Here is a 23941-nt window from a genome sequence, read left to right as displayed (position 1 = left end):
CTGACCTGCAAGCCCTGCTCAGCCATTTGACCAACAGAAACCAGATTCTTGGTGATATTCGGGACATGAAATACATCGGACAGGTATTTCTTTTTCCCATCCTGCATAGACAAATGAATTTTTCCAATCTGCACAATAGGATGTGCAGTATCATCACCAATCTCCACAAATCCTGGTTTTTCCATTTTTCTTGCATCCTCCATCCATTCTGCATGACCTATCATGTGGTTTGATGCACCTGAGTCAACATACCATACATCATTGCTTTCTTCTGCACTTGTCACAGAATTGTTCAAGTGCTGCACCATAAACAAATGCTCATTTCTGTAATCACCTTGTCTACTAGAAGATGCATAATTCCCTTGTTGCAGTTTTCCATTCATGATGTCATTCTGCTTTTTATAGCAGTCTTTAGCCATATGACCCATTTTACCATAGTAGTAGCATTCAACATTGCTGTTTGCATTTTGCCCTCTTTGCCATCCACCACGACCTCTTTGGCTCCCCCTGCCTCTAGAGTTACCACGCCCTCCTCCATAGGACTGGTTTTCTTGAGTTTGCTGCATATTCTAATTTCTGCCACGGCCTCCAGATCGGCCTCCTCTACCTTTGCCTCTACCTCTTCCAGCATTTGAGTAGAAGACAGCTTCTTTTGAAGTTCCTCCTGAAGAAGATGCACCACCATTTCTCTGCTCCTCAGAAATTAGAAGAGCAATCAACTCCTCAAAATCAGGAAATCTTTCACGGATGGAAATGGATGTTCGAAACTGTGCATAATCCTTTCCTAGACCATTCAAGGTCACAGAAACTAAATCATCATCTTCCACTCGCGACCCAATGGAAGCAAGTGCATCTGCAATCTTCTTCACCTTCATGTGGTAGTCATTGATGCTCATATTTTCTCTTTGCACATTATGCAACTCTTGCTTGAGCTGCATTTTCCTGGCTTGAGTATTTGTGCTATACATTTTTGACAAAGTATCCCATGCCTCCTTTGGCGTACTTGCATCCTGAATATGCACAATCATAGAGTCTGAAATACTGATAGACAACCAGTACATAACTTTCCTGGCTCTCTCATGCCATGCTTTAAATGCCTGCATTTGTTGTTGATTGGGAACATTAGGAAGAACTGGTTCTTCTTCATTTGCTGCAACAAATTCCCAATATCCTTTTCCTATAAGGAAATTCGTCATTCTAAACCTCCATGCTTGGAAGTTGTTCTTGTCAAGCTTTTCAGTCACAATCTTTGAGAGAGAATCAGACGCCATTACAGAACACTGCAAAAAGTTCAGTCACTGCAAAGAACACAGCTTCAGCCTTACAAGGGCTAATCTGCAAAACTGACGAAAGTGGTATTTGACCACACAGTCACTTCCTAGTGACGATTTTGCATCAACAGGCAACAAGGATGATTCTGTAACTCCCAATGTATCTGCACACAAGCATACGATGCAATTTCTACAGTAACTTTTCACCGACCTGTAGAACAGTGGTCACACAGTATAAAACTGGGCCTTTTCCTGAGTGCGTGCAAAAAACTTCCGCCTCCAAAACAGGCCCCGAAATGGCCTCAAATAAAAAAAAAGGCCCCAAAATGGCCTCCGAAATTTCTGGCTGTCCTACCTGTAGAGATCTGCTCCCAAAATAGAAAATGAAGGCAACACTTCTCCTCTTACCAGAACACTGTAAGCTTGGCTTGCTTTCTTGAGCTCCTTACCATGAACAAGGCTCTAATACCATGTCAAGATTGTGGGAGAGAAGGAAGGAGTCTCACTTGTAGCTTTCTTGCTTGCACAATGGGGGAATACACACAGAGGTGGAGGCTGAAAATAATTTTCCTCTTCCTAGTTGTGTAAGCCAAAAAGAACTCTCATACAAAGAAATAGAAGAACCCTATATATGGGTCTCAAACCAAACTCAACTAACTAAGGTGGCATACTAACTGAGCCACGAACTAGAGTAGATAAGGATAGCTGTCATCTAGCTATTATTCATGGGCAGTGTACCAACCGCATCCGCAAATGACAAGTCGGTGACATAAATGCACAACGGTCACCCTGGCATATCACGAGTGGAGCTCGATATCTCAACATCAGCTTCGAGCAGACGATCTCGACACTCACGACTTGGGCCAGAGGAAGGGACTGCATCGGGATCAAGGGGATGCTGCTGTGGAGACACAGATGTGGTATCTCCGTCTCGTCGTTCAGCTAGAGCTACGTCACCTCCAGGATTTGTCACACCTGTGGGGACGACTACTCTAGTTACTCCGGCTTTTGCGGAGCCATCAGTAGGTGGCACCCCTTTTGGTGGCACCTCTTGAGTGCCACTCCGAGAGAGGTTACCCCCGTCGGTACACTGAATGTAGAGGGGTCTCCTGGATATGCCCAGGAGCGTGGACGAAGATGGGAGAGGACCCATCTTAGGCAAACTCCTAGGGGTTATGGATATCTAGTTGATAGTAGGTCAGGAGCCATCATCATGAATGATGAGGGGAGGAGGGTGATGGCTCGCATGAGAGAGTTGTGCCAACAAGTTTTTTGGCACAACGTGCTGGATCATTGGAAGAACATACCGGAGGGGAGCAAGGACTACATAGTAGCATCCTTGCACGAGGAGTTTCCAGTGCCAGCCGCAGTAGATAAATTCTCTACGGGTTGGATGATGGATTGCATGCGTGCATACATGTCACATAGACGATCCGACGCACGCAAGGCAATCAAAAGTGGGGCTGCAAAGCCCGAGTGGTTAGATGCAGACAACTGGCGCCGACTGAGGGAGGAGGCTATAGATTCGCCAGGACGTTGGAGTCAGCAGCACGAGGCGACGAGGGCACGACTTGAGGCCGGGGTGGTCCATCATCTTGGGAGTGGCAGCCACATGACATATTTGGAGGACTTTGTAAGTTTCTATTTTGTTTTGCTTGTTTTTCTTTTTGAAATATTCTTTGTATTGACAATCATGTTTCTAACAGTTAGCATTTTGTTTTCTTTGCAGCACTCCATTACAAATCGCGATCTGCAAGGCCTTGAGACTTGATATGCAGAGAGGCACGGTCTCAATGCATTGATCGACCGATTGTATAGACATGGCGGCCCTGTAAGTCACTCATCTTTCTTGTCCGTAGTTACCATGAGATATTTGAATGCATTATTGTATGGTGGATTGATGTGTTGTTTCTTTTTCTGCAGAATACGTTCGATGCTCCTTTGCGGCGGGATGAGCTTTCGGGGACGAGGATTTGTAGCTCGCCCTTGGATCCTTGGAGCTCACACACCTTTATTTTTTAGTCGCCTGATCTATGTAGACATTTTCTATGTATGAGTGACATCCTGTCATGATTGTACCAATCGCTTTTTATGTGATCATGTATTTATTTCATGTATCTGTTTTATGATTTCAGTATACATTCTTTTTGTTTGCAAGCACTTTGTATACAGTAGTACAGAAACTATTTTGTATGGCTCTCATACAGCACACAGTGCTATATGTGGCAGGGCAGCCACAAATTTTTTTTTTCCCTGTTACCATCGCTATTTGCGTCGCAAATTTATTGCTCGTGTCGCTATTGGCGTCGTTATGTGCGTCGCAAATTTACTGGTTGCATCGCTATTGGCATCGCTATATGCATCGCAAATGCGACGCATATAGCGACGCCAATAGCAACGTTTCTATGGTGTCGTCAATAATGACGCTTTTTGCGACGACGGGGGCAAATTTTGTTGTTTGTATTTTCATCGCTTTAAACATCGGTATAAGGTCTATATCTTGTAGTGTGTATTACTTAAATTACAACTAGCATAATAAATTGGATGATCGATATTCTTATTGCTTGCTTGGCACAAAACAACTCCCATTGCGTCCATATAAGCATTGGCATGAATATGAAACTCTTTAGTCCAATCAGGGGGGAAAACCAAGATTGTACCTTCAACCAACCTAAGTTTTAGTTTTTCAAATGTAGCTTGGCATGCTAAATTCCGATCACAAGGTTGATTCCTCTTGAGTAAGGTGGTTAAAGGTAAAGCTATTGTTTGAAACAACTTGATAAGATGGCAATAAAAATTTAGATAACCAAGAAACCCTCGTAATTGCTTCAAATTTTGCAATGCAAGTAAATCAACAAATTTTTGTACTTTTGCCAAATGCATTGCAATGTCGTTACTCAAAACTACATGGCCTAATAAGATGCCTTGTGGCATTCCAAAATCACACTTCTCTAGATTCAAAGAGACTTCTATACTCTCACAACGTTGGAATACCTCTTCCAAATGATCAACCATATTTTTTTTATCACCATATACAAAAAAGTAATCTAAGGAGACTTCCATCCATTAAGTCAAAAATTCTTGAAATTTTTTCATCATTTCTCTCTAAAAAGTAGTTGACATTGTACACAAACCAAATTGCATTACATAAAGGTAAAAGTGCCCCACTCTGTAGTGAAAGTAGTTTTGGGCTGATCTTTGGGGTTAATGAGAGTTTGATTATATCCACTTAACCCATCCATAAAGGAGTATAATTGATCTCTTGCCACTTGGTCTAACAATTGGCCAAAAAAGGGAAAAGGAAAATAATCTTTATGAGTGCGCTTATTCAGTGATAATCCACACATATGTGAATTTTTCTAAAGTTCTTCTAAGAAATATATGCATATAGGTCTAACACGAGGTTCAGTATCAATATAATGTTGACACAATTTAGGTTCCATGACTTTCATATCTGCATAGCTCCAAGCAAACACATGAGAGTATTTCTTAAGAATATTTTGTAATTTATCCAAAGAAACACCTTGTAATTGACTACCTAATAAAATAGAAACTTATTAGGTGCCACATCAAAACATGTTGTTTCAATTTCAGAATTGTGCACATAAGCTGTCTGAACCCTAATAGGCTTAATCACTATACCTCAATAGATCTCATCATGGGTACATGACATAGCCTACTACCCCCTCTTGTATATTGTCCATCATTAGCCTCGGATGGTGGATCTTGAGATGGAGGTTTACAAGATGCTTGATACATAATTAATGCCTTGAAGACTCCTCTGGTTGTGAAAACTCACTGATATCAACCATGTAATGACATAAGCTTTCTAAACCCTATTAGGCTTAGTCACTATACCTCAATAGATCTCATCATGGGTACATGACATAGCCTATTACCTACTCTTGTAGATTGCCCATCATTAGCCTCGGATGGTGGAACTTGACATGGAGGTTTACAAGATGTTTAATACATAGCTAATGCCTTGGAAGATTCCTCTAGTTGTGAAAACTCAATGATATCAACCATGTGATGATCTAACACATCTTTCTTCTCCATTGACGCTTGTGAGTTCTTTAAGCAATACAATGTACATGTATATTTATTCTTACTTTGGTCATGCAAATTTTGGCGATAATGTCATAGAATCTAATTATGACACTCAAGATATTGATGATCATGATAAGTCCATGTCCATTTCTTTTGCTACAATTTAAGTATCAACCAAGTGGAAATTTTCATTTTCTTCTCCTTATGTATGGTAACCTAAATAGTTAATAATCCTTTTAAGCTTTATGAAATTTGTTGGAGCCATTGGTTCGTGCCGTAAAAGATGTGGTTCAACCCCATCACCATAAACTGTAAAGTCCATAATCTTTTCTGCAGGATGTGGTAAAATCCTTTTCGTACCCCAATTTTCACTTACTTGTGCAAATACATTTCCCATTATTGATCTTAAGGACACTCTCCATTTGGAATGATTTAGTAAACATAATTGATGATAGAGTCAAGGGACATTTGTAGCCCCCTACCTCGTATGAGTTGGTATCATGACCCTTCTATTTTTGAATGTTGAGTTTGCCCCTGATTACAAGGCACTAATCGTTGCATCCCTCATAGCTAATTGGTCCATCAATTGAAATTATACTTGTTCCATGTTTCACTTCTCTTGTAACACTTGCTCGGTAAAATTCTTAGTCTGAATCACAATATCTTCTAAAGGATTCGTCTCTTTGATATAATATAGCTGTAAGGATTGAGCCAACTTCGAGTTCTTTAATGCTTCGTACTCTATAGTAGCTTTATCTATTTGTAGTTGAGTGATTTTATCCAATAGTGGTCGAATGAGATCACTATCCTCTACAACCTCATCTTTATTACATAAAATTTCATCCTCCAGCACATCAACTGAGTAAGATTGAATTCCTTGAAGAATTTCCACTACTTTAAGGTGAGAACTCAGCTCATCCCCCCATTTGTCTTTCCAATATAACATTTTAACATAACACAAAACAATTCTGCCATTCGGAGGATCATCATTACCTTCTTTACAAGATAGAGATTGGAAAGACCTACAACTCCTATTACTATGGGTTTCTCATAATTTCTCTCTCTAATAATGGAAGTAGAGCCATTGAATAGACAAAGGTAAGTGATCCAAACCAAATGGAATCTCATCCATCTCCATAGGAGTAAAGGTAATAGGTGGATTCTTTGTTATCATTTCATTAATTGCCAATACTATTGTAAATTCTTTAGTATTTGTTTCATCACTTGTCTCCTCTATGTTGTTCTCTGATTTTTCTTCTTGTGTAATGACTTGATAATTAAACTCATAGAAGAAATCTTGGGAATGATCATGCTCTTGTATTCCGTTAACAATTGACCCTGTACGCTCCCTCACTAAGCTATTCAACATCAAGACTAGAAGTCTCCCATTCTTCTTCCACATTTTTCTCATCCACAAAAACTTCTAGTAGATTAGATAAGGCACTACAAGAATTTTTCAACCAATTAGCTATATCACTATTGTTGTTATCTTTTGAAGAATAGTGCACAGAATATTCCCTCATTTCTTTAAAGGGTTTAACATTCTTTTGGTGCACCATATTGATTGTTGTCTTATTCCTGTCTAATGCGGCTCTATGACTAGATCCCTATATAACCAAGCATAATTTTGCTCAATCTCCAAGCTCTCATTTAATTCATCCTCAATTCTAGAGGCGTTAGATCAGTTCATATTTGTGTTCTCCTCCACGGGTTCATACAAGAATTCCTTGGACACAACTCTCAATTGTACCTAATCATGCTTGGGTCCTATTGTTATAATACCTTTGTGCTAGCTTTGGTCGCACTAGGATTGCAACAACCAAGGTTTTCCCAAAAGAATTGGGTAAGAAGTAGCTCCTTGAATAGGTCACACTACCAAAAAGATAACACTAAAGTCCAACCCCAAGATCACAGTTAGAATTTGACATAAGAGACCTAAGAGTGTCACTTTTTGTTGATCAACTAATTGTAGAATAATACTTGTAATCTCCTTCTTGTCATTCAACCCTAATTCAAGCATAATTTCTTTTGTCATTAAATTCACTACCACTCTGCCATCCAACTCAGCCCCAAATATCATGTGCTTCATCACTTCCATGTCAGCACAATTGGAGCCCCTAGGGGGTCCAAGAATAAGTCCATGATTCCTACAGATTCAATATCTTTATCTAGATTAGCAACTTTTGTATTTGGTGAGACACTCATAGGATTTCTCCTTTTAGTCCTTCACCATACTAATATGTGATATATCTCTCATCTATAAGTAGGAGCAATTTCTAGTAATTTTCTCAAGTTAATAGACAAGTGTAAACTTTCCAACTCATCCCATATATCAAAAGAACTCCCTCTCTCCTTGTCATTATCTTTAGTTGTCTTTGAGGAAATGGAGCCACTCCCTCCTTAATCTTTGGGGAATTTAAAGGAATGGGAAAAGCAGGTAGATATTTCAAATTAGGTGGTGAATTTGTCATGTTTATCATGATATATTGAATGTTTTGGTAAATATCTCTCCTGTTTTGGAGTTTCAAGTGCAACATCATTAGGCTCAGGGCCCGATTTTTTATCTAAAATAATTGCTAGGTTTGATTTTGAATGAGTGATTTTCCCTGACATATTTTTTCTTAATTGGTCTTTCCTCCAAATCCTCTACAATTTCCACTAAATTTGCAGTCAAATTAATAATGCATTTATCCTTATCTTAGCTTTGTGAAGATGTACCTTCCCCTAGACAATCCTTTTTATAATCACCTTCACGACCACACTTGGCACATAAAGGGACATAATCCTTTCTTTTATGCTCATTTGGGCAAAACCTAGCCACATGTCCATGTTGCACACATCTCTAACAAACCACACTTGTTCCTACATCATTATTCCTTTTGAAATTAGGATTTCTATATGGTGAAGATTCCTTTCCTTTCTAGAATATCCTCCTTGTCCTTGATTTCTAGACATTAGAGGTGTCCCCTAGGTCAACATACCTCTTGGCATAAATGGCATGTTAGGAGGTCATATCAGATAAGGCACATTTTGACTATCCATGTAATTATAATTTGTTTGCATTTGGGCTGCTTGTTATCATAAATGAGTTAGCTTAACCCAGCATTGATCCTCCACGTGATTGTTTCTCAAGCAATACCCATAAAATAATTTTCTTAGCTGATTCTCAAGAATCACTCTACTTGGTGTGGGGCATTTTGTTGCTAAATGCTCGAAACCATGACATTTTCCACACCAAGTGTTGGATCTTGGTAGTGTGGGATTCCTTTGCCTAGATGCTTGAGTTGATCTTGTTGCACTAGAAAACTAGCTAACTTTATAAAATTCCTTCACATTGGGGTTTACTTCAGCTAAAATCTCTTTCTTCATATCTGCCAAAGATTTGGCTTTTAGCTCATCCATCTTAAACTCATCTAGACTCCGTCGTCCTATAGATGTAGTGACTATCGATGGTGGTGGATATATTGGGGGCCCCAGATACATATTTATCCCTCAATATGGTATTAATGATGGTGTCACACCTGCACTTGTTATATACGTAGCCTAAGGAGCTATTAGAGCTCCTAAATATAATGTGCAATTGCCATAGACGGTGACATGCTTGAGGGAACTAATCTAGGGTTATTGTATAACGCCTTTCTTCTAAACTAACCTAATTGCACTCCCTCCCACCATCATGCTTCTATGTTTACATTGGCCAAATTAGCTGGTTATTTAAGGCTTACATGTTTTCAAATAGTTTCATGTAATCCCTCAATAAATTTTTATTTTTGCATATCCTCTAAGAAGCACTTTGTCCCATCTTTCTAACTGATGTTTTCATCTTTTTTATGTAATGTTCCACGGTTTCTCCAGTGTTTTGTGCTAAATAGTCAAATTCTAACCCTAAATGGTCCTGAAAGCCTTGCCTCCTAAACTTAGTTAAGAATGCCTCTCTTAACACTACATAGGTTTCCCTTGTGGTAACAAGATGATTACCATACCACAAGGCTGCTTCATCATTCAAAGTTGTTAGAAATATGTGAAGTTTCTAATGGACATCATCAATGATCTCATTTTCTATACACGTCACTTCAAACCACTGGACATGCATGTCAAGATCGTCATCCCAATGACCGGAATATTGTGTGAAATCTATAAGTTGCACAGGTGCTCTCACAACCATATATAATACTCTTAGCAGTTTCTCTAGGTCTCTGGAGATTGAAACTAGCTCTTTTGGGTTAGCAAATAGTCTACTAAGACCCCAATATTATATGAGACTATATATACTATTGTCCTATGTCATTTGATCAATGAGGTCTTCATCTGTCATATATCCTACCATTTCAGTGGGGCAAAGTTATAAAAACTCATGAAATCATCACCGTTTTGTCTTTGTCCTTTTGTATCTTCTTCTTTCTTCTCACTAGCAGTTGATTCCTTCTTTGAGCTACTCTTATTGGTACCATGCATTCCCTCGGAGCTTTCTGCTTGCCTCTCCCAATCATAATCTAACTCGATTCCAGCAGAAGACGGCTCTCCAGTGAGTTTTCCAATTTCTAGTGACAAATTTAGCCCACCTTACAAAGTATTTTGTGGCTCAATGTTCAATTTTTCTAACTACTCCACTATTCGCTCAACTTTCTTTTCCAATCTTCTTCTGGCTCTCTCATCCCATGCTGACTTCTAGCTTTCACTCATTCACTCTATTGTATGATAGCTTTCTCTACTATACACATCCTCCTATCACTCTCTATTATAAGAGCCCTTGTTTGTGTAAACTCAGCTTTCAAAGAATGTTAGGTAGTTCCTTATCCTCAGCCCCACAAGGTATATCATCACACACTAAGCTTTTTTACTAATCCTAAAATCTCAACCACTTCCTGAGCTTCATTTGTATCAAATGTTACTTTGACTCCCTTTGTTATTCCTATCCAAGGAGACACGTGAGCCCATCTATTCTCCTTAAAAACTTGTATGCTTCTTTAGAAAACCAGTCATAATGGTGGTTCACACTAATGGTATTAAGTTGGATTTCATCAACTAACTTAAAATGTGATTTTAACAGCACAATCCCCTTTACTTCATCTTGAAACATCCAATTCCAAGTGCACAATTGCTCGACATCAACCCATAATTGAGGTCCAAAGTGTTTGCTCCCCATCCACTAACTCGATATCCCTTGCCTTATCTACGATAATCCATTGAATATCCTGTGGCAATCTAGGAAAGAAGCCTCGTAAGAAAGTTTTGTTGTAACAACTCATCAGAGTCTCATTTGCTTAGGTCGCTAATTTGTTTGCTTAATCTCAAAATATTTAATTAAGTCCTGTGATAAAGTCAAATAGGTCTAAAGTTCTAATCCTAAGCTCTATAGCTTCTTCCCATCTCTCAGGGAAGACCCCTTATATGCTGCTCCTGCGATACTTGTGGTGGTTTATTATTTGGCCCCCTTTCAAGATATTGAACTTTGGAAGAAGTTTGGTTTCAACTAATTGAAAAATATTATAGATCTTCCCTCCATGTTTTATTCATTTTCTTGTGTCATCTTTGCCTTAAAATTTATTTCATTTTAGTTTATGTTTAAATTAGTAAAATAGCCAAAAACACCCTCTCTTCTCCTTAATTACAATGCTTGCTACTCCTAGAAAACACACAAAAAATGACAACCCCCTAAGAAGCCCCCATACAAATAGGAAAGATGACTATATATGAAGTCATTGTGTTAACTAAGGATTAGAAGTGGAGGTATACGCTCTCTTTATCCCCAAATTATCAGTATAAAATACATTCTATCCTTCCCTTATATAGTCCAACTATCAACTCATCCCCAATATTCCCCTTTACGTTACTTGTGATCTTTCAAATATTACTACTTAACCCTTATTTTGAATAACAACTCCAAACATATCAAACCTGATTTATTTAACATTTAAATTAGAGAAAAAAATTATCTAAAAACTCTAAACTCTCCATTAAACTATGCTAATACTTCAATAAAGCCACTAATACACACTAATCATTACTTTAGCCTTGAATAGCATTTTACATATGAAGTACTTGCAAATGGATTCCATTAGCCATGAAATTTTAACAACAAACTCTAAACATAAAATTAGCTACAGTCTCTTTTCATTTGTTTCACTAGTTTCTTTATTAACAAGACTTATTAATTTTTCTTTATTTCTACTTAGAAAATTTCATTTTACATTATTACTACTCCAAATTTTTAATATTCATTAATTATGGCCTAAATATATAAATTTTACCTTATTTTGCTTCATTTTTTATCATTTTAATCCATCCAATGCAAGAATTCAACTTCTTTTCATCCATTTCAAACTCAAAGATCATAAATTCAATGCATTCTCAAGACTAAATAATTCAAACTATGCATTTTTAATTCAATCTTTAATAGAAATTTCCATACCCGATCAATGAGAGAAATGAAGATCTTCAGCTATATTTGATGATGCTAGTGCTTGGTCCTCCTCTCCCTTCATGCTCAACAATCTTCAAGTCTTCTAATCTCCCATGTTTTTCTCTAATATCCCATCAATTTTCTTTAATCTTACTCAAAATTATCTCCCTACACCCAAGAATGCTCTTCAAGAATGAAATGATGAGGAAGGACATTAAATAAGTGATTGTCTGCAACCAAACGATGCTAAAAATGAGGCAAAGTATTGCAACCACTTTCCATAATATCTTCCAACTTCTTGAATATCCTCTTTTAAAAATTTAAGGTTTTTCCACTTGAACCAGATCTTTCTAGCACCCTTCCACATCTTTGGACTTATTTTTGACCCCGCCCATGGCTTCTCCACCCGAATTCTATGCATGCTAAATTCTACTTGCATTTCTTCCCATCTCTAAAATGTCTATGCTTTTCACTAAAAATCTTTCCCCACATATGCTTTCTACCACTTACTATTTTCGTGCTCCCTCTAAAATTCCCCTTCCAAAATATTCCAACTTTCTATTTTTAACTCCACCTCAGTATGATTAAATACAGCTTTATGATCTTATTTGTTTTAAGTTTTTATGAAAAATATTGCATAATACATAGCCAAAGCCTTTCAATTTGCATGAAAAATAGTGTAAAAATAACTCAAAATAAGTAGTTATCACCTTATGACTAGGGTCAAGTATATGAATCCATGGTCTTGTTTTTTTGTTGCCTTTTTTTATTGATTTAATTTTTTTTCTTGTCCCCTTTTGATTCGGTCACATGTTCTTTTTAACATCACACAATCTTCTTCCTTTAGTACAAATGGTAATGCACAGTGCGCAATCAAGCTTTCAGCTTTTCTTAAGCAGCATGAATGCATCCAATGCAATTTCTTGTGATATTGTCCTCAATTAGATCTATTTCTTAGAATTTAGTGCAATGTGCAAGCAAGCATAAAACTATGACATATTTCTCAATCATGAATTTTTTAATCAATGAGTAAAACATAAAAGACTGTTGCTTGGCGTGACTCTTTAGGTCCCTTAGGTGTGCATGTTGAGCTCTTTTAGGTTGAGTGATCACTCTTAATTCTTCGCATGAGTCTACACCTTTTCCATCTTTTCAACTCTTAACTCACATTTGCTCAAGATTGGTTCAAATGGTCTATGCAAGAGTCTTCAATACTTATCCTATCTCACATATACATGCAAGCTTCTCAGAGGTCTTTCCCAGGATCTTGTAATTCAAGAGAATGGATTCCTCTTGTTATGTGCCTAGCTAGTTGAATTGCAACAATTTTATCATAGTGGTGCCTCAAAATCATAGCTAAAGCGAGCCATAATCGATTGGTGGAGTATCTATGGCCCGTAGTTCATGCAAGCATTTCTCAACATAGATTGTATTAGTCACACCTTGTACTACTTAGGCCTCATAGTTGGAATTGGATTGTGTGCTAGTTCCATCCTTTTAGGGTTTCAACTTAAGGTTCAAAATTATTGTGCTATAGCTCTTACTACAAGAGTTTCTAGGGTGATGTGTGCCCTTGCTATCTTGTCTAGGTTGTCCTTTAAGGCTATTAGTTGCACTCTATCTCAAGCATCTGAGTCAATTGTACTAAGTCTTCAATAATTTCAAGGATGCAAGAAGCCAACTCCTAGGGCCAAACTAACATTGACTGAGAAGGTTATTGTTCCTCTCCTTTGATACAAGTAAGTTCTTTCATTTTTGACTCTAGGTGTGGCTCCTCCTATAGTTGACATGTTTAGCTTCCACCTTGTGCAATGCCCCGACCATCACTTGATGATTTCTTGAGATGAATTTATGAGGATATTCCCTAGTCACTTTGTGTGTACAAGATCCCTATAAGCATGTATTGAGGGGTAGCACAATGTGCTTCTACTTGAGTTCTGCCTACATGACACAACATCGTGGTTGGGTCCAACTGGTTGAGAGTCAATGACTCACACATGACCTTGGAATTTGGTCTCTTGTTGTAGTCCCCTTCGGCACTTTCTTACATCCCAACAAGAAAGTCACTTAGTATATTGTGCCTAGATTCCTACATTAGAATGTAGTCAAACGTTTTTGCAATCTATGTAGTGAATAGTCAATGCTAGTAATCTCAAGTGTCAAGGTCAATAAATCCTTTTGAGACACATGCATGAGTTTAACCCTATGCAATTGGTTATTTATGCCACAGGGGCTCAAGAAATATTTCAATTAGAAGGGAATGCTTTTTGCGAGAACTCTAAGACTTGAGCCTTCTGTGTGTACTAGGATTTGGGTCAAAGATTTGTTCATCAGTTCTAGGGTAGATTTGTGTGAAATTACTTGGGTGACATTTTAATGGTTTCAATCTTGCTTTTGAGAGGTTCTCCTCTTTAAAGGTGTGCACTGGAGAGGGTGTGGTTGGTTTCAAGCAAGCATAAGTTCTACTTTGAGCATAGGATTTGAATGGTTGAGTCAAATACTAGATCTAGATACACTATTAGACTCTAGATCACTATCTGGAGATACCTTGGAGACCAAGTTTGGTATCTTGCATGCAAGAGGCTGACTAGCATATGGACTTATTTGCATAGTATGGTTTTTGTGGTCAATGAGCAAGCAAGGAAAGTCTAGGTTTACTTAGCTATTTGGATGTCCAATCTAAAGTGATTGGTTTAAGTGTAGGTATGAGACTTGCTTAATTTGGAGAAGTATAGGTTGAGTATTAGTTGATTTGAATACTCGTAGAACTCAAAAAATGAAGCTTGGGTCAAATAAGAAATTCCTTTGAAAATACATTGTGAAAGTCCTTTGAAAGTCCTTTGAAAATAAGAAAGTCCTTTGATAATACATTGTGAAAAGCAAAACAAGACAATCCAATGCAATAAACTGTTGGGAGTAAAGAGCAGTTGTGCGTAACCACCCACATTTACTCATTGTACACTATACTTGCACACCTATACACTACACGTGGAAGGTGCCCATCATGGTCACTTTATTGTTTATTATTTTAATGACTATTGAATAAGGAAAGGGCGACCATATATTGCGACTATTGGAGTTCCCACATAAATTATCCATAAAATGGGTTTTGTTCAAGGATGGAAAATCTCGACTTTCCCTTTACAAAACTTATTATGGACTTAGTTAGTTATGTAGAGCATGAGTCCTCTGCAGAAGATAATCTATGTGATGAAAAGAGTAGCCAATTAGTGGTTACCCCATCCTCTAATACGATGGCATGGGCCGAGGTTCGCCTTGGTGTGGTCTCTACCCAAGAGAAATCATGTTTAACCATCCATCAACTTAGAGGGAATGAAACAAGCATGTTGGAAACTAGGGTACTTATGGCATCAATAGGTCATCATGCTAAAGCCATAATGCCATGGGAAAGTGCTGATATATGATGGAATATGCTTGTGGTTGAAACATCCCGTGTAATGGGCCACTATGACCAAATAGTAGGCATCATAAGGATGTTTTAAGCCCTAGCTGTTAAGGGAAAACCATTGCTTAAAAGCCACGGTTCCCAAGTTTTAAGAAGTGGTAATGATAAATCTACTTTAGATAAGGACCAAAAGCTCTTATATTAACCCGTTATGGAATTTCCTTTTAAAGGGAAAGATATGGAAGATCCTTTGAGAGGGGATCAAAATGACATGTTGCAACTTATAGGACTCCCTAGACCACTCAGTGAGTTAGCAGAAAGGGATGTCAATGAGGGTATTAACCCCCCTACATCGAAAGGGGTCGGGATGGAAGAGGTTAAAGATCCTAAGAGGCTGGACCCAGATCATGATGAATATGAAGATTTTAATGACCCGGTGTTGATCCCAAAGGAGAGGACTAAATGTCCTCCTCTTTATAGGGATCTCCCAGTGTTTTATGGGTTGCCAAATGAGGATTCGATGATTCATTTAAGAGAATATGTCCTAACTTGCATTGCAAGTGGGTTTGACGATATACATCGGATGCTTGTATTGCCATGTACCGTAAAGGGAGAGGCAAGGAGATGGTACTGGAGCCTCCCAAGAGGGTCGATCAAATCATTTGAGGAGTCTTGTGATAGATTTCTAGATGAGTATGAAAAGAAGCCCCCTATGATTCAGGTCTTAGGGCAGCTTATGCAGTTTAGACGTAAGTCTTATCCTTCTATTAAAGAGTATGCTAGAGCCTTTGATAGTACTCTTAGACTTTGGTCAAGAGGAGCTAGTGCACTACCAGATGATGTGCTATGTGAGGTCTTTCTGAATGGCTTAGAGATTGGTACGCAAATCCAAGTGGGGCTGCAGAATCCTAAGTCACTAAGGGAAGAAAAAATGTAGGCCATTGATTATGAGGGTCATATTCGGGGATGCTAGGAAAGCTTTTGGAGTTTTCCCCACTCAGTACAAGTGCATCCTAGCTTCCAACTATTTCTACAAGAAGACAGCTCACTTGTTGATACCAAGGCAGCCTATGAGGGGAACCTTGGTGGCCAAAATCTCAAAGTAGAAAATGGCCATCCTACGAGCAGTAATGACATGCCTCTTAGTGAAAAGGTTCCAAGCCATGTAAGTCCCATTAGGCCTTACAACACTTCCATGAGAGGTAGTTGTGATGGCAACATGGATAGAACCAATGGGCCTAGAGGTGCTGATAAGCATTCTTTGTGTGGTTCTAATTTTGTTGCTAGTAAGGCTCTTGAGAGACCTTTGGTGTCAGAATCATGCTTCCGGGTGGATGTTGTTCCCTTTAGTGATGACATCATGGTTCTTATGGAAAAAAATTTGCAGTGTGGACGTAAACAAGTAAAGACATCTTTTGTAAAGAGGATGCAAAATGCTAAAAGTCCACCTGTGCTTCACAAAGGTCATAAGGATGTGAGGCCATTTGGCCATAGGGATAAGTTTGCATTGAGTTCGTTAGACCAGTGCAGCAAATTGAGGGAATGCAAGAATATTAAGGGAAATGTGAGATGGGTTTGGAGGCCCAAAATCTCCAAAAGTATGGGAGGAGTGTTGGATGCAAGGCCAAGGATCCCATCTGGATATATTTTGTCGAACCCCCAAGAGGATAAGACTAGATATACATTTGACAATATACACTGCCTTGGGATACACCCATGTGATGTGCCTAGGCTTAATGAAAGGGATGAGAGGATCGAAAGACCATGCATGAGCTATGGCGGAGAGCAAGAGCAAGAAAAGAGAGAGAGAGACAGATGGAAACTCCAACAGTCACACTGTGTGACCGGGCCTTCCTTTATTCACTAGTTCTGAAAGAATAAAGAATAAGTGTGATGGTGATGGGTGCCTGCCACCTGCAGTGTGCAGTGGCGGATACTATCAGTGTAGTAATACACGGGGTGGCACGGCGGAGGCGCCTTTACCCCAACAACCTCCCACTTAAAGGCGAATCTGCCCCAGTGAGAGAGAAAAGAAAAGAAAAGACAGTACAAATGTACATAGGTACAAGGGATGAGGAAAGGCAACATCTCATCCAATGCCCATCAATCTCCTAAGGAAGGCAAAGCGCTCGGTAGTGAGGCTTTTTGTGAGCAGATTTGCAGGATTGATGTCAGTGGAGATCTTTACAAGGTCAATAGACCTATCTTCCACGACACCTCGAATAAAGTGATATCTCACCTCAATATGTTTTATCTTCTCATGGAAGACCGGATTCTTAGCCAACTGAATGGCACTCATAGAATCCGAATGCAGTGTAGGAATAGCATGAATCACAAGGTCAGAAACAAATTGGCCTAGCCAAATAGCCTCCTTGCAAGTCTCAGTGGCTGCAACATACTCGGCCTCAGTGGTAGACAAAGCCGTACACTTCTACACCCTGGACATCCAAGAAACAGCCCCTCCAGCATAAGTGAACACATAGCCAGAAGTGGACTTCCTACTATCTTTATGTCCTGCATAGTCGGAGTTAGTGTAACCCACGACCATTGTATCTTGGCTACCATAGCATATAGACATATCTGCATTGCCCTTCATGTACCTCATGATACCTTTCACGGCATTCCAATGCTTCTTGCCAGGTGTAGCCATATAACGTGCCACAACACCAATTGCATGCGCAATATCTAGACGAGTGGCTATCATAGCATACATGAGACTGCCCACTCCTGATGCATAAGGGATCTTGGCCATCTCGGCCCTCTGCTCATCTATCTATGGACAATCAGCCTGTGAAACCCTCACATGAGAAGGCAAAGGACAGCCCGCAGGCTTTACATCTTGCATGCGAAAGTGCTCAAGGACTTTATGGATGTACTCCCGCTGTGAGAGATACAAAAGCCCTTGATGCCTATCACACTTAATGCGCATCCCAAGAACATGTGAAGCCTATCCCAAATCCTTCATCTCAAAGCTCTTCTTGAGTTGATCTTTCAGAGCATCAAGCTCTGCATGAGCTTTCCTTGCTATCAGCATGTCATCAACATAGAGAACCAAAATCAGTAAACTGCCATCACGGGCTTTCTTCGTGTAAAGACACAGATCCATAGCACTCCTGCTGTAGCCCTGTGACTGCATAAAGGCATCAAACTTATGATACCATTCCTTAGGTTCCTGCTTCAAGCCATAAAGACTCTTCTTCAATTTGCACACTAGGTGCTCCCTGCCATGTTCTGCAAAGCCCTTAGGCTGCTCCATATAGATCTCGTCATGCAAATCCCCATGCAAAAATGCAGTCTTAACATCCATTTGATAAAGATCTAAGTCAAGTTGCACGACCAAGGACAAGACCAAGCATAGGGTAGTCATCTTGATGACAGGAGAGAAGACCTCATCAAAGTCAACTCCATGCTCCTGCTTAAAACCCTTAGCTACAAGTCTAGCCTTATAGGCCAGCTTGGGGTGCCCAGGGGTACTTTTTAGCTTGTACACCCATTTGCATGGCAGAGCCTTTTTGCCCTTAGACAAGGCAACAAGATCCCAAGTTATATTCCTATGGAAGGAGTCCATCTCAGACTGCATAGCCCTCTCCCAGGAGTGACTGTCACCCCTGCACATAGCCTCATCATAGGTGAGAGTCTCTCCTACATCCGTCAACAAGACATACTGCATAGAGGGCTCATAGCGATCAGGTGGATGTCTATCTCTAGCAGACCGTCTCACCGCAGGCTCTGCTGCCTACCCAACTGCCTATCCAACACCCTGGCCCTGTGTAGGGACTGCTGCAGGCTGTACTATTGGCTGTGCTAGAGACCGAGGCTCCTCCTAAAAGATCACTCTACGGATCTCAACCACCTTCTCAGGCTGCTTATGCATTTTGTGTTCATGGAAAACTACATGATGACTGCGTACTATTTTCCGCGCCTGCGGATCCCATAGGCGATAGCCCATCTCTCCTGAATCACCATAGCTAAGAAAGATGCATTTAATGCTCTTTGGATCCAACTTACTCCTCTTGTCCTTGGGCACATGGCAGAATGCCTCACATCCAAAGACACGGAGATGCACATAAGAGGGTGGCTTACCAGCCCAAACTTCCTCTGCAACCTAGAAATCCAAACCACTAGAAGGCAATCGGTTTATGACATGCACTGCCGTACTAACTGCCTCAGCCCAAAAGCTCTGTGGTAGTCCTGCATGGCTAAGCATAGAGCACACACGCTCCTGAATAGTCCTGTTCATGCGCTCAGCCAAACCATTCTGGGGTGGGGTGTAAGGGGCGGTCAACTGACGCCTAATACCCATGTCATCACACAACTGCTCAAAAGCACATGAGACATATTCTTCCCCATTGTCAGTCCTAAGGCATTTCAGCCTTTACCGAGTCTGGTTCTCAACAAGAGCAAGCCAATGCTGAAAGACTGCCAAGACATCGGACTTCTGCTTTATGGGATAAGCCCACACTTTCCTAGAAAAATCGTCAATGAAGGTAACAAAGTACTTCGCGCCACCCATAGACATACAAGGCATGGGCCCACAAACATCGGAATGCACCAAAGCCAAGGGCTCATTCATGCGTGGCCTACCCGATTTCTTATGCGTAGACCTATCCTGCTTACCATAAAGACAATGATCACACGAGTCAAAACATGCATAGTCTAAAGGCGGAAGATAGTGCAAACCAGAAAACATTTTCATTCCCTTCAAAGACATATGCCCCAAACAGGCGTGACAAAGTGATACATGTGGGATAGAACCCACTGACAAAACATGATTAACTGTAGGACCATCCACTACAAGAGGATAGAGGCTGCCAGCCTTGGCACCTTTGGCCAGTACAAGTCTTCCTTTCGTAATCTTCCAGGCAGAGTCTCCAAAACCAATGTGAAACCCTGCATCATCTAGCTAACCTACAGACATAAGGCTGCACGTAAGCACATGTACATGACGTATATCCCTGAGCACAAAAGAACTACCAGTGGAAAACTGCAACTGTATGTCACCACTGCCCACAATAGCCAAAGACTTGTCATCTCCAAGCCTGACTGACCCTAATACAGTGCGGTAGGAGTGGAACCACTCATGATAAGGCGTCACATGAAAAGATGCGCCTGAATCCAAAAGCCAACACTGTGCATATATGCTAGGAGTCTCAGTCCACTATGAGTTGTCAGATGAACTAGCTGCCAAGATAAACTCATCACCGTCAGATGGCTCCTCAGTCTGCATAACATTGATCTCTTCGATCTTTACACTAGACTTCGCAGGTACAATACTGCGATTAGAAGACTTTTCCTGCACTTTATTCTTTCCCTTGTCCTTGCACTTCTCATTGCGCAACTCATGACACTGTGGTCTGATATGGCCCTTTTTCCCACAATGATGGCAAGTGACATTAGCGTTGCGCCCACGTGACTTACTACGCGACTTTCTACGATATTTGGACCAACCCTTCTGAGAGTCATGGCCACGGCCATTCCCACAGTCATTCCTGTCATTCCTGCCTCTAAGTGTCAAAGCATGAGAAACACGAGAGGCATCCAAGTTCTTCTTGTTGATCTCTTCTTGCAGAAGAGCAATCTCTACATCAGACAATTTCAGCTCAGTATAGTAGGAGCATACAAGGCAGTATGAAAGACGTCCCATGACTCTCCAAGAGTCCCAAGAAAAAAGAGTGGGGTCACCTCATTGGGAAATGTGATACCCTGCAATGTCAGATTCTTCAAGATCACATGGAACTGGCTCAAATGAGTAGACATCGTTGCATTCTCCTTCATGTGCAGATCCATGAGTTGCTTGAGCCAATACATCTGACTAGCCGAGCTCTTCTTATCATAAAGATTCTTGATCTTTTCCCATAACTGCCATGCGGTCTGTGCCTCATCCACTACATTGTACTGAACCTGCTCAGTCAGAGAGAGTATGATTGTGGACTTACAATATGCTTCCAAGTCAAACTAGTCATCATTGCTCATACCTGCAGGCTACTGCCCGCTCAATCGAAGTGGCTTTACATGGTTCTTTTGTACCAAGACCTGCCAAATCTGGCTCTTCCAATAGCCATAGTTGGTACCATCCAACTTTGTGATATTAAATATGGCATTATCAATCAAAGACGAAGCCATAATGCAGGCTGTAAATGCAGAGACAATTCAAAGTTGCTTGCTATTTTCTGCTCTTTAAACAGCCAAAAAACCACTAAATCCAAGGCCAAATGACTGGGAAACTGACTGAGAAGCTGCTGCCCACCAAGTACGAGGTACAGTACACCAAATCAGGACATTTCAGCATGAAAAATACAGCTCAGCCCACTAATAAATGCTTGCTGTAATAAATTGTAGACCTGCAATAATGAGAGAAAACTGTCCCAAAACTGGATCCAAAGTCAACTAGACAGTGCTAGGTCCAAAGACAGCATGAAAAGGACAAAGCAAAGCCAAATGACAGTGAAAATACATGAGCTTAACACCGAGACATGTCAAATAGCATCTTCCAGTAAGAGGCACACCCTTAGACTATATAGGCAATATGTACCTGCAACTGCCAAAACCTGACACAAATAGGTGTTTGCCCAAAATGAAAGTGGATCCAAAGCAAGAGACTCAGCTCATAAGCAATCCGGAGACCAAGACATACATCAATGCAACATGCAAAGGTCGGAGGGTAATCCCAAAGTCTCAAAAAACGTCTACTCAAAGTTGTAAGCTGCTCCAAGACATGAACTGCTGCTCAAAGTTGGTCATGCATACACTATGCTCCCACTGGCACAAACGGCGTACAGGCGAGCTAAAGAGCTCAAACAACCCAAGACAAAGTACCAATGAAAAGTGACCAAGTCAATGCGTCAGACGCATCTAAGAGAGCATGACATACATGAAGCAACTGTCATAGCAACCAGTGAGCAAGACATAATCCCAATGGCAAGATCTCTGTCAAGTCAATACATCCAGAAGCAACCCAAAGTCAATATCTCTGTGAGTCGGAAGTGGTCAAAACATCCAAATCGGAGCTCCAAAATATCTGTCAAGCATGGACAAACTAAGAGGCATTAACCACGGACCAAAGCATGTAATGCATAGAGCTTATCCATCAAGTACAGACAATAAGCATAAGCGGCCCAAATGCCAGTCAAGTCGACCAAACTGCCAATGACAAACCAATAACAATGGAGCAATTGCAATGCTCAAAAGCATTTCGGAATCACGTTCATGAGTTCGAAGTTGATCCCCAAAGTGTAATACATCATGGCATAACCCATAGCATACATCCAGTATCGATAGAGAAGCAATATATGTGACAAATGAGCTTCAGCCCGCTCATGTACAATAGCTCTAAACAGTCCAAAATTGTGAATTTCCAGCCCAACAACAATGCCAAATCATGGGCAAATCGAATGCATACATTCCCAAGACATTCGGGCATCAAGTAGGCCGCATACGGGCATCAAGTAGCACAATCGGAATGGAGTGTAAGCAACAAATGCTAATGCCAATGTTGTTGCCCTGTTTTCAGCCTGTTATGACAGTTTATGACAGTCCCAAATCTGAAGAAATCTGCCCCGAATGATCAAGACCAATGCCCAAAGCTTGAATGACATCAAACATGAAGGCTAATAGCCCTCTTGATCAAGGTAGAGAACAAGAACCAATGGCCAAGTGTGGAGTTGAAGTAGACGAGTGCTAACAGCCTGGAAGAATGGCCCAATCTACCCTATTGGTGCTGAACCTGCTGCTGCTCCATGTGGGCTAAAAGGGGGTAATGGGGGGCTCAAGAAGGGCCTATCAAAGGCCTATGACAAGACTCTTTGAGCCTTGATAGGTGTAAGGCACAATATGAGGGGAATAAGCTTCAAGGGGTTGAAGCCATGGCTGCCCTTGCTGTTTGCAACTTGTAGACTGAAATAAAACCCTAAAAGAATGATCAAATACCTTAGTACCAATGCCTTGAAGGTGCCTCAATAGGCCGGGAAGGTGCTCGGGAAGCCAAGGAGTGACGAGAGCTTGGGGAGATTGGATATGGCTGCTAGGCCAAAAGGGCCAATTGTCTGTTTATTAGTGCAGGTGCAGTTAATGGTTTCTTGTTTTAGTATGTGCTAGATAGGTTCAAAGACGAGCTTGGAAGGAGCCTTTGTTGTGCGGAAGCTTCTCGTGGCCCTATCCAGGTGATATCTCTCCTTTATGAGTACTGTGGTGTTTTTATGCTATATATGTCTGTGTACTTTTAGGGGGTTTTTCTTTTCTTCTTGGGGACCGGCGTCCAAGGCATGAAGTCCCAGGTTTAGGTTGGGTATGTTTGAGGGGGGTCTGAGTAGTCGTTGCCTCCTGTAAAGACATTGCCAGGCATTGAAAGATCTATTTTAGAAGGCGCCCTAGTGACCCTGTTCTGCTAGCCTGCTAGGTAGTCGTTCTAGGAGTTTTTGTTAGTTGTGAGGTAGTTAGAGAAGCCTGCCAGAAGAAAATGATGATGATAGAGAGAAAAGAAACCCTGAATATCTCAAAGGGAATCGATATATACAAAGGTGTGTAAAAAGGGGTTCTAACCCCTATAAAAATAGAAAGGAAAATGTATAAGCAGTTGATCATCGCCTTGCGAAGGCCTGGCAGGTTCCTGGGGATGAGTCAGAGACCCGGGGCTGATGCCTTGTCTTCCTAGGGGTAGCATTTTGCTAGAAAAGAAAAATTTAAGGAAGGTTGGAGCAAAAATAAAAGTGAGCATCAGAAAATGATTAAGTGTTGCCTTGCGAGGGCTTGGTAGGTTCTTGGGTACCGAGACACGACCTGAGGCCGATGCCTTGTTCTCCTTGGGTCACTACG

Source organism: Lygodium microphyllum, chromosome 1 (assembly GCF_053477565.2).
Source record: "Lygodium microphyllum isolate KBCC chromosome 1, Lygodium_microphyllum_v1.1.10, whole genome shotgun sequence".
NCBI classification, from domain to species: domain Eukaryota; kingdom Viridiplantae; phylum Streptophyta; class Polypodiopsida; order Schizaeales; family Lygodiaceae; genus Lygodium; species Lygodium microphyllum.
This window is presented reverse-complemented; position numbering follows the sequence as displayed.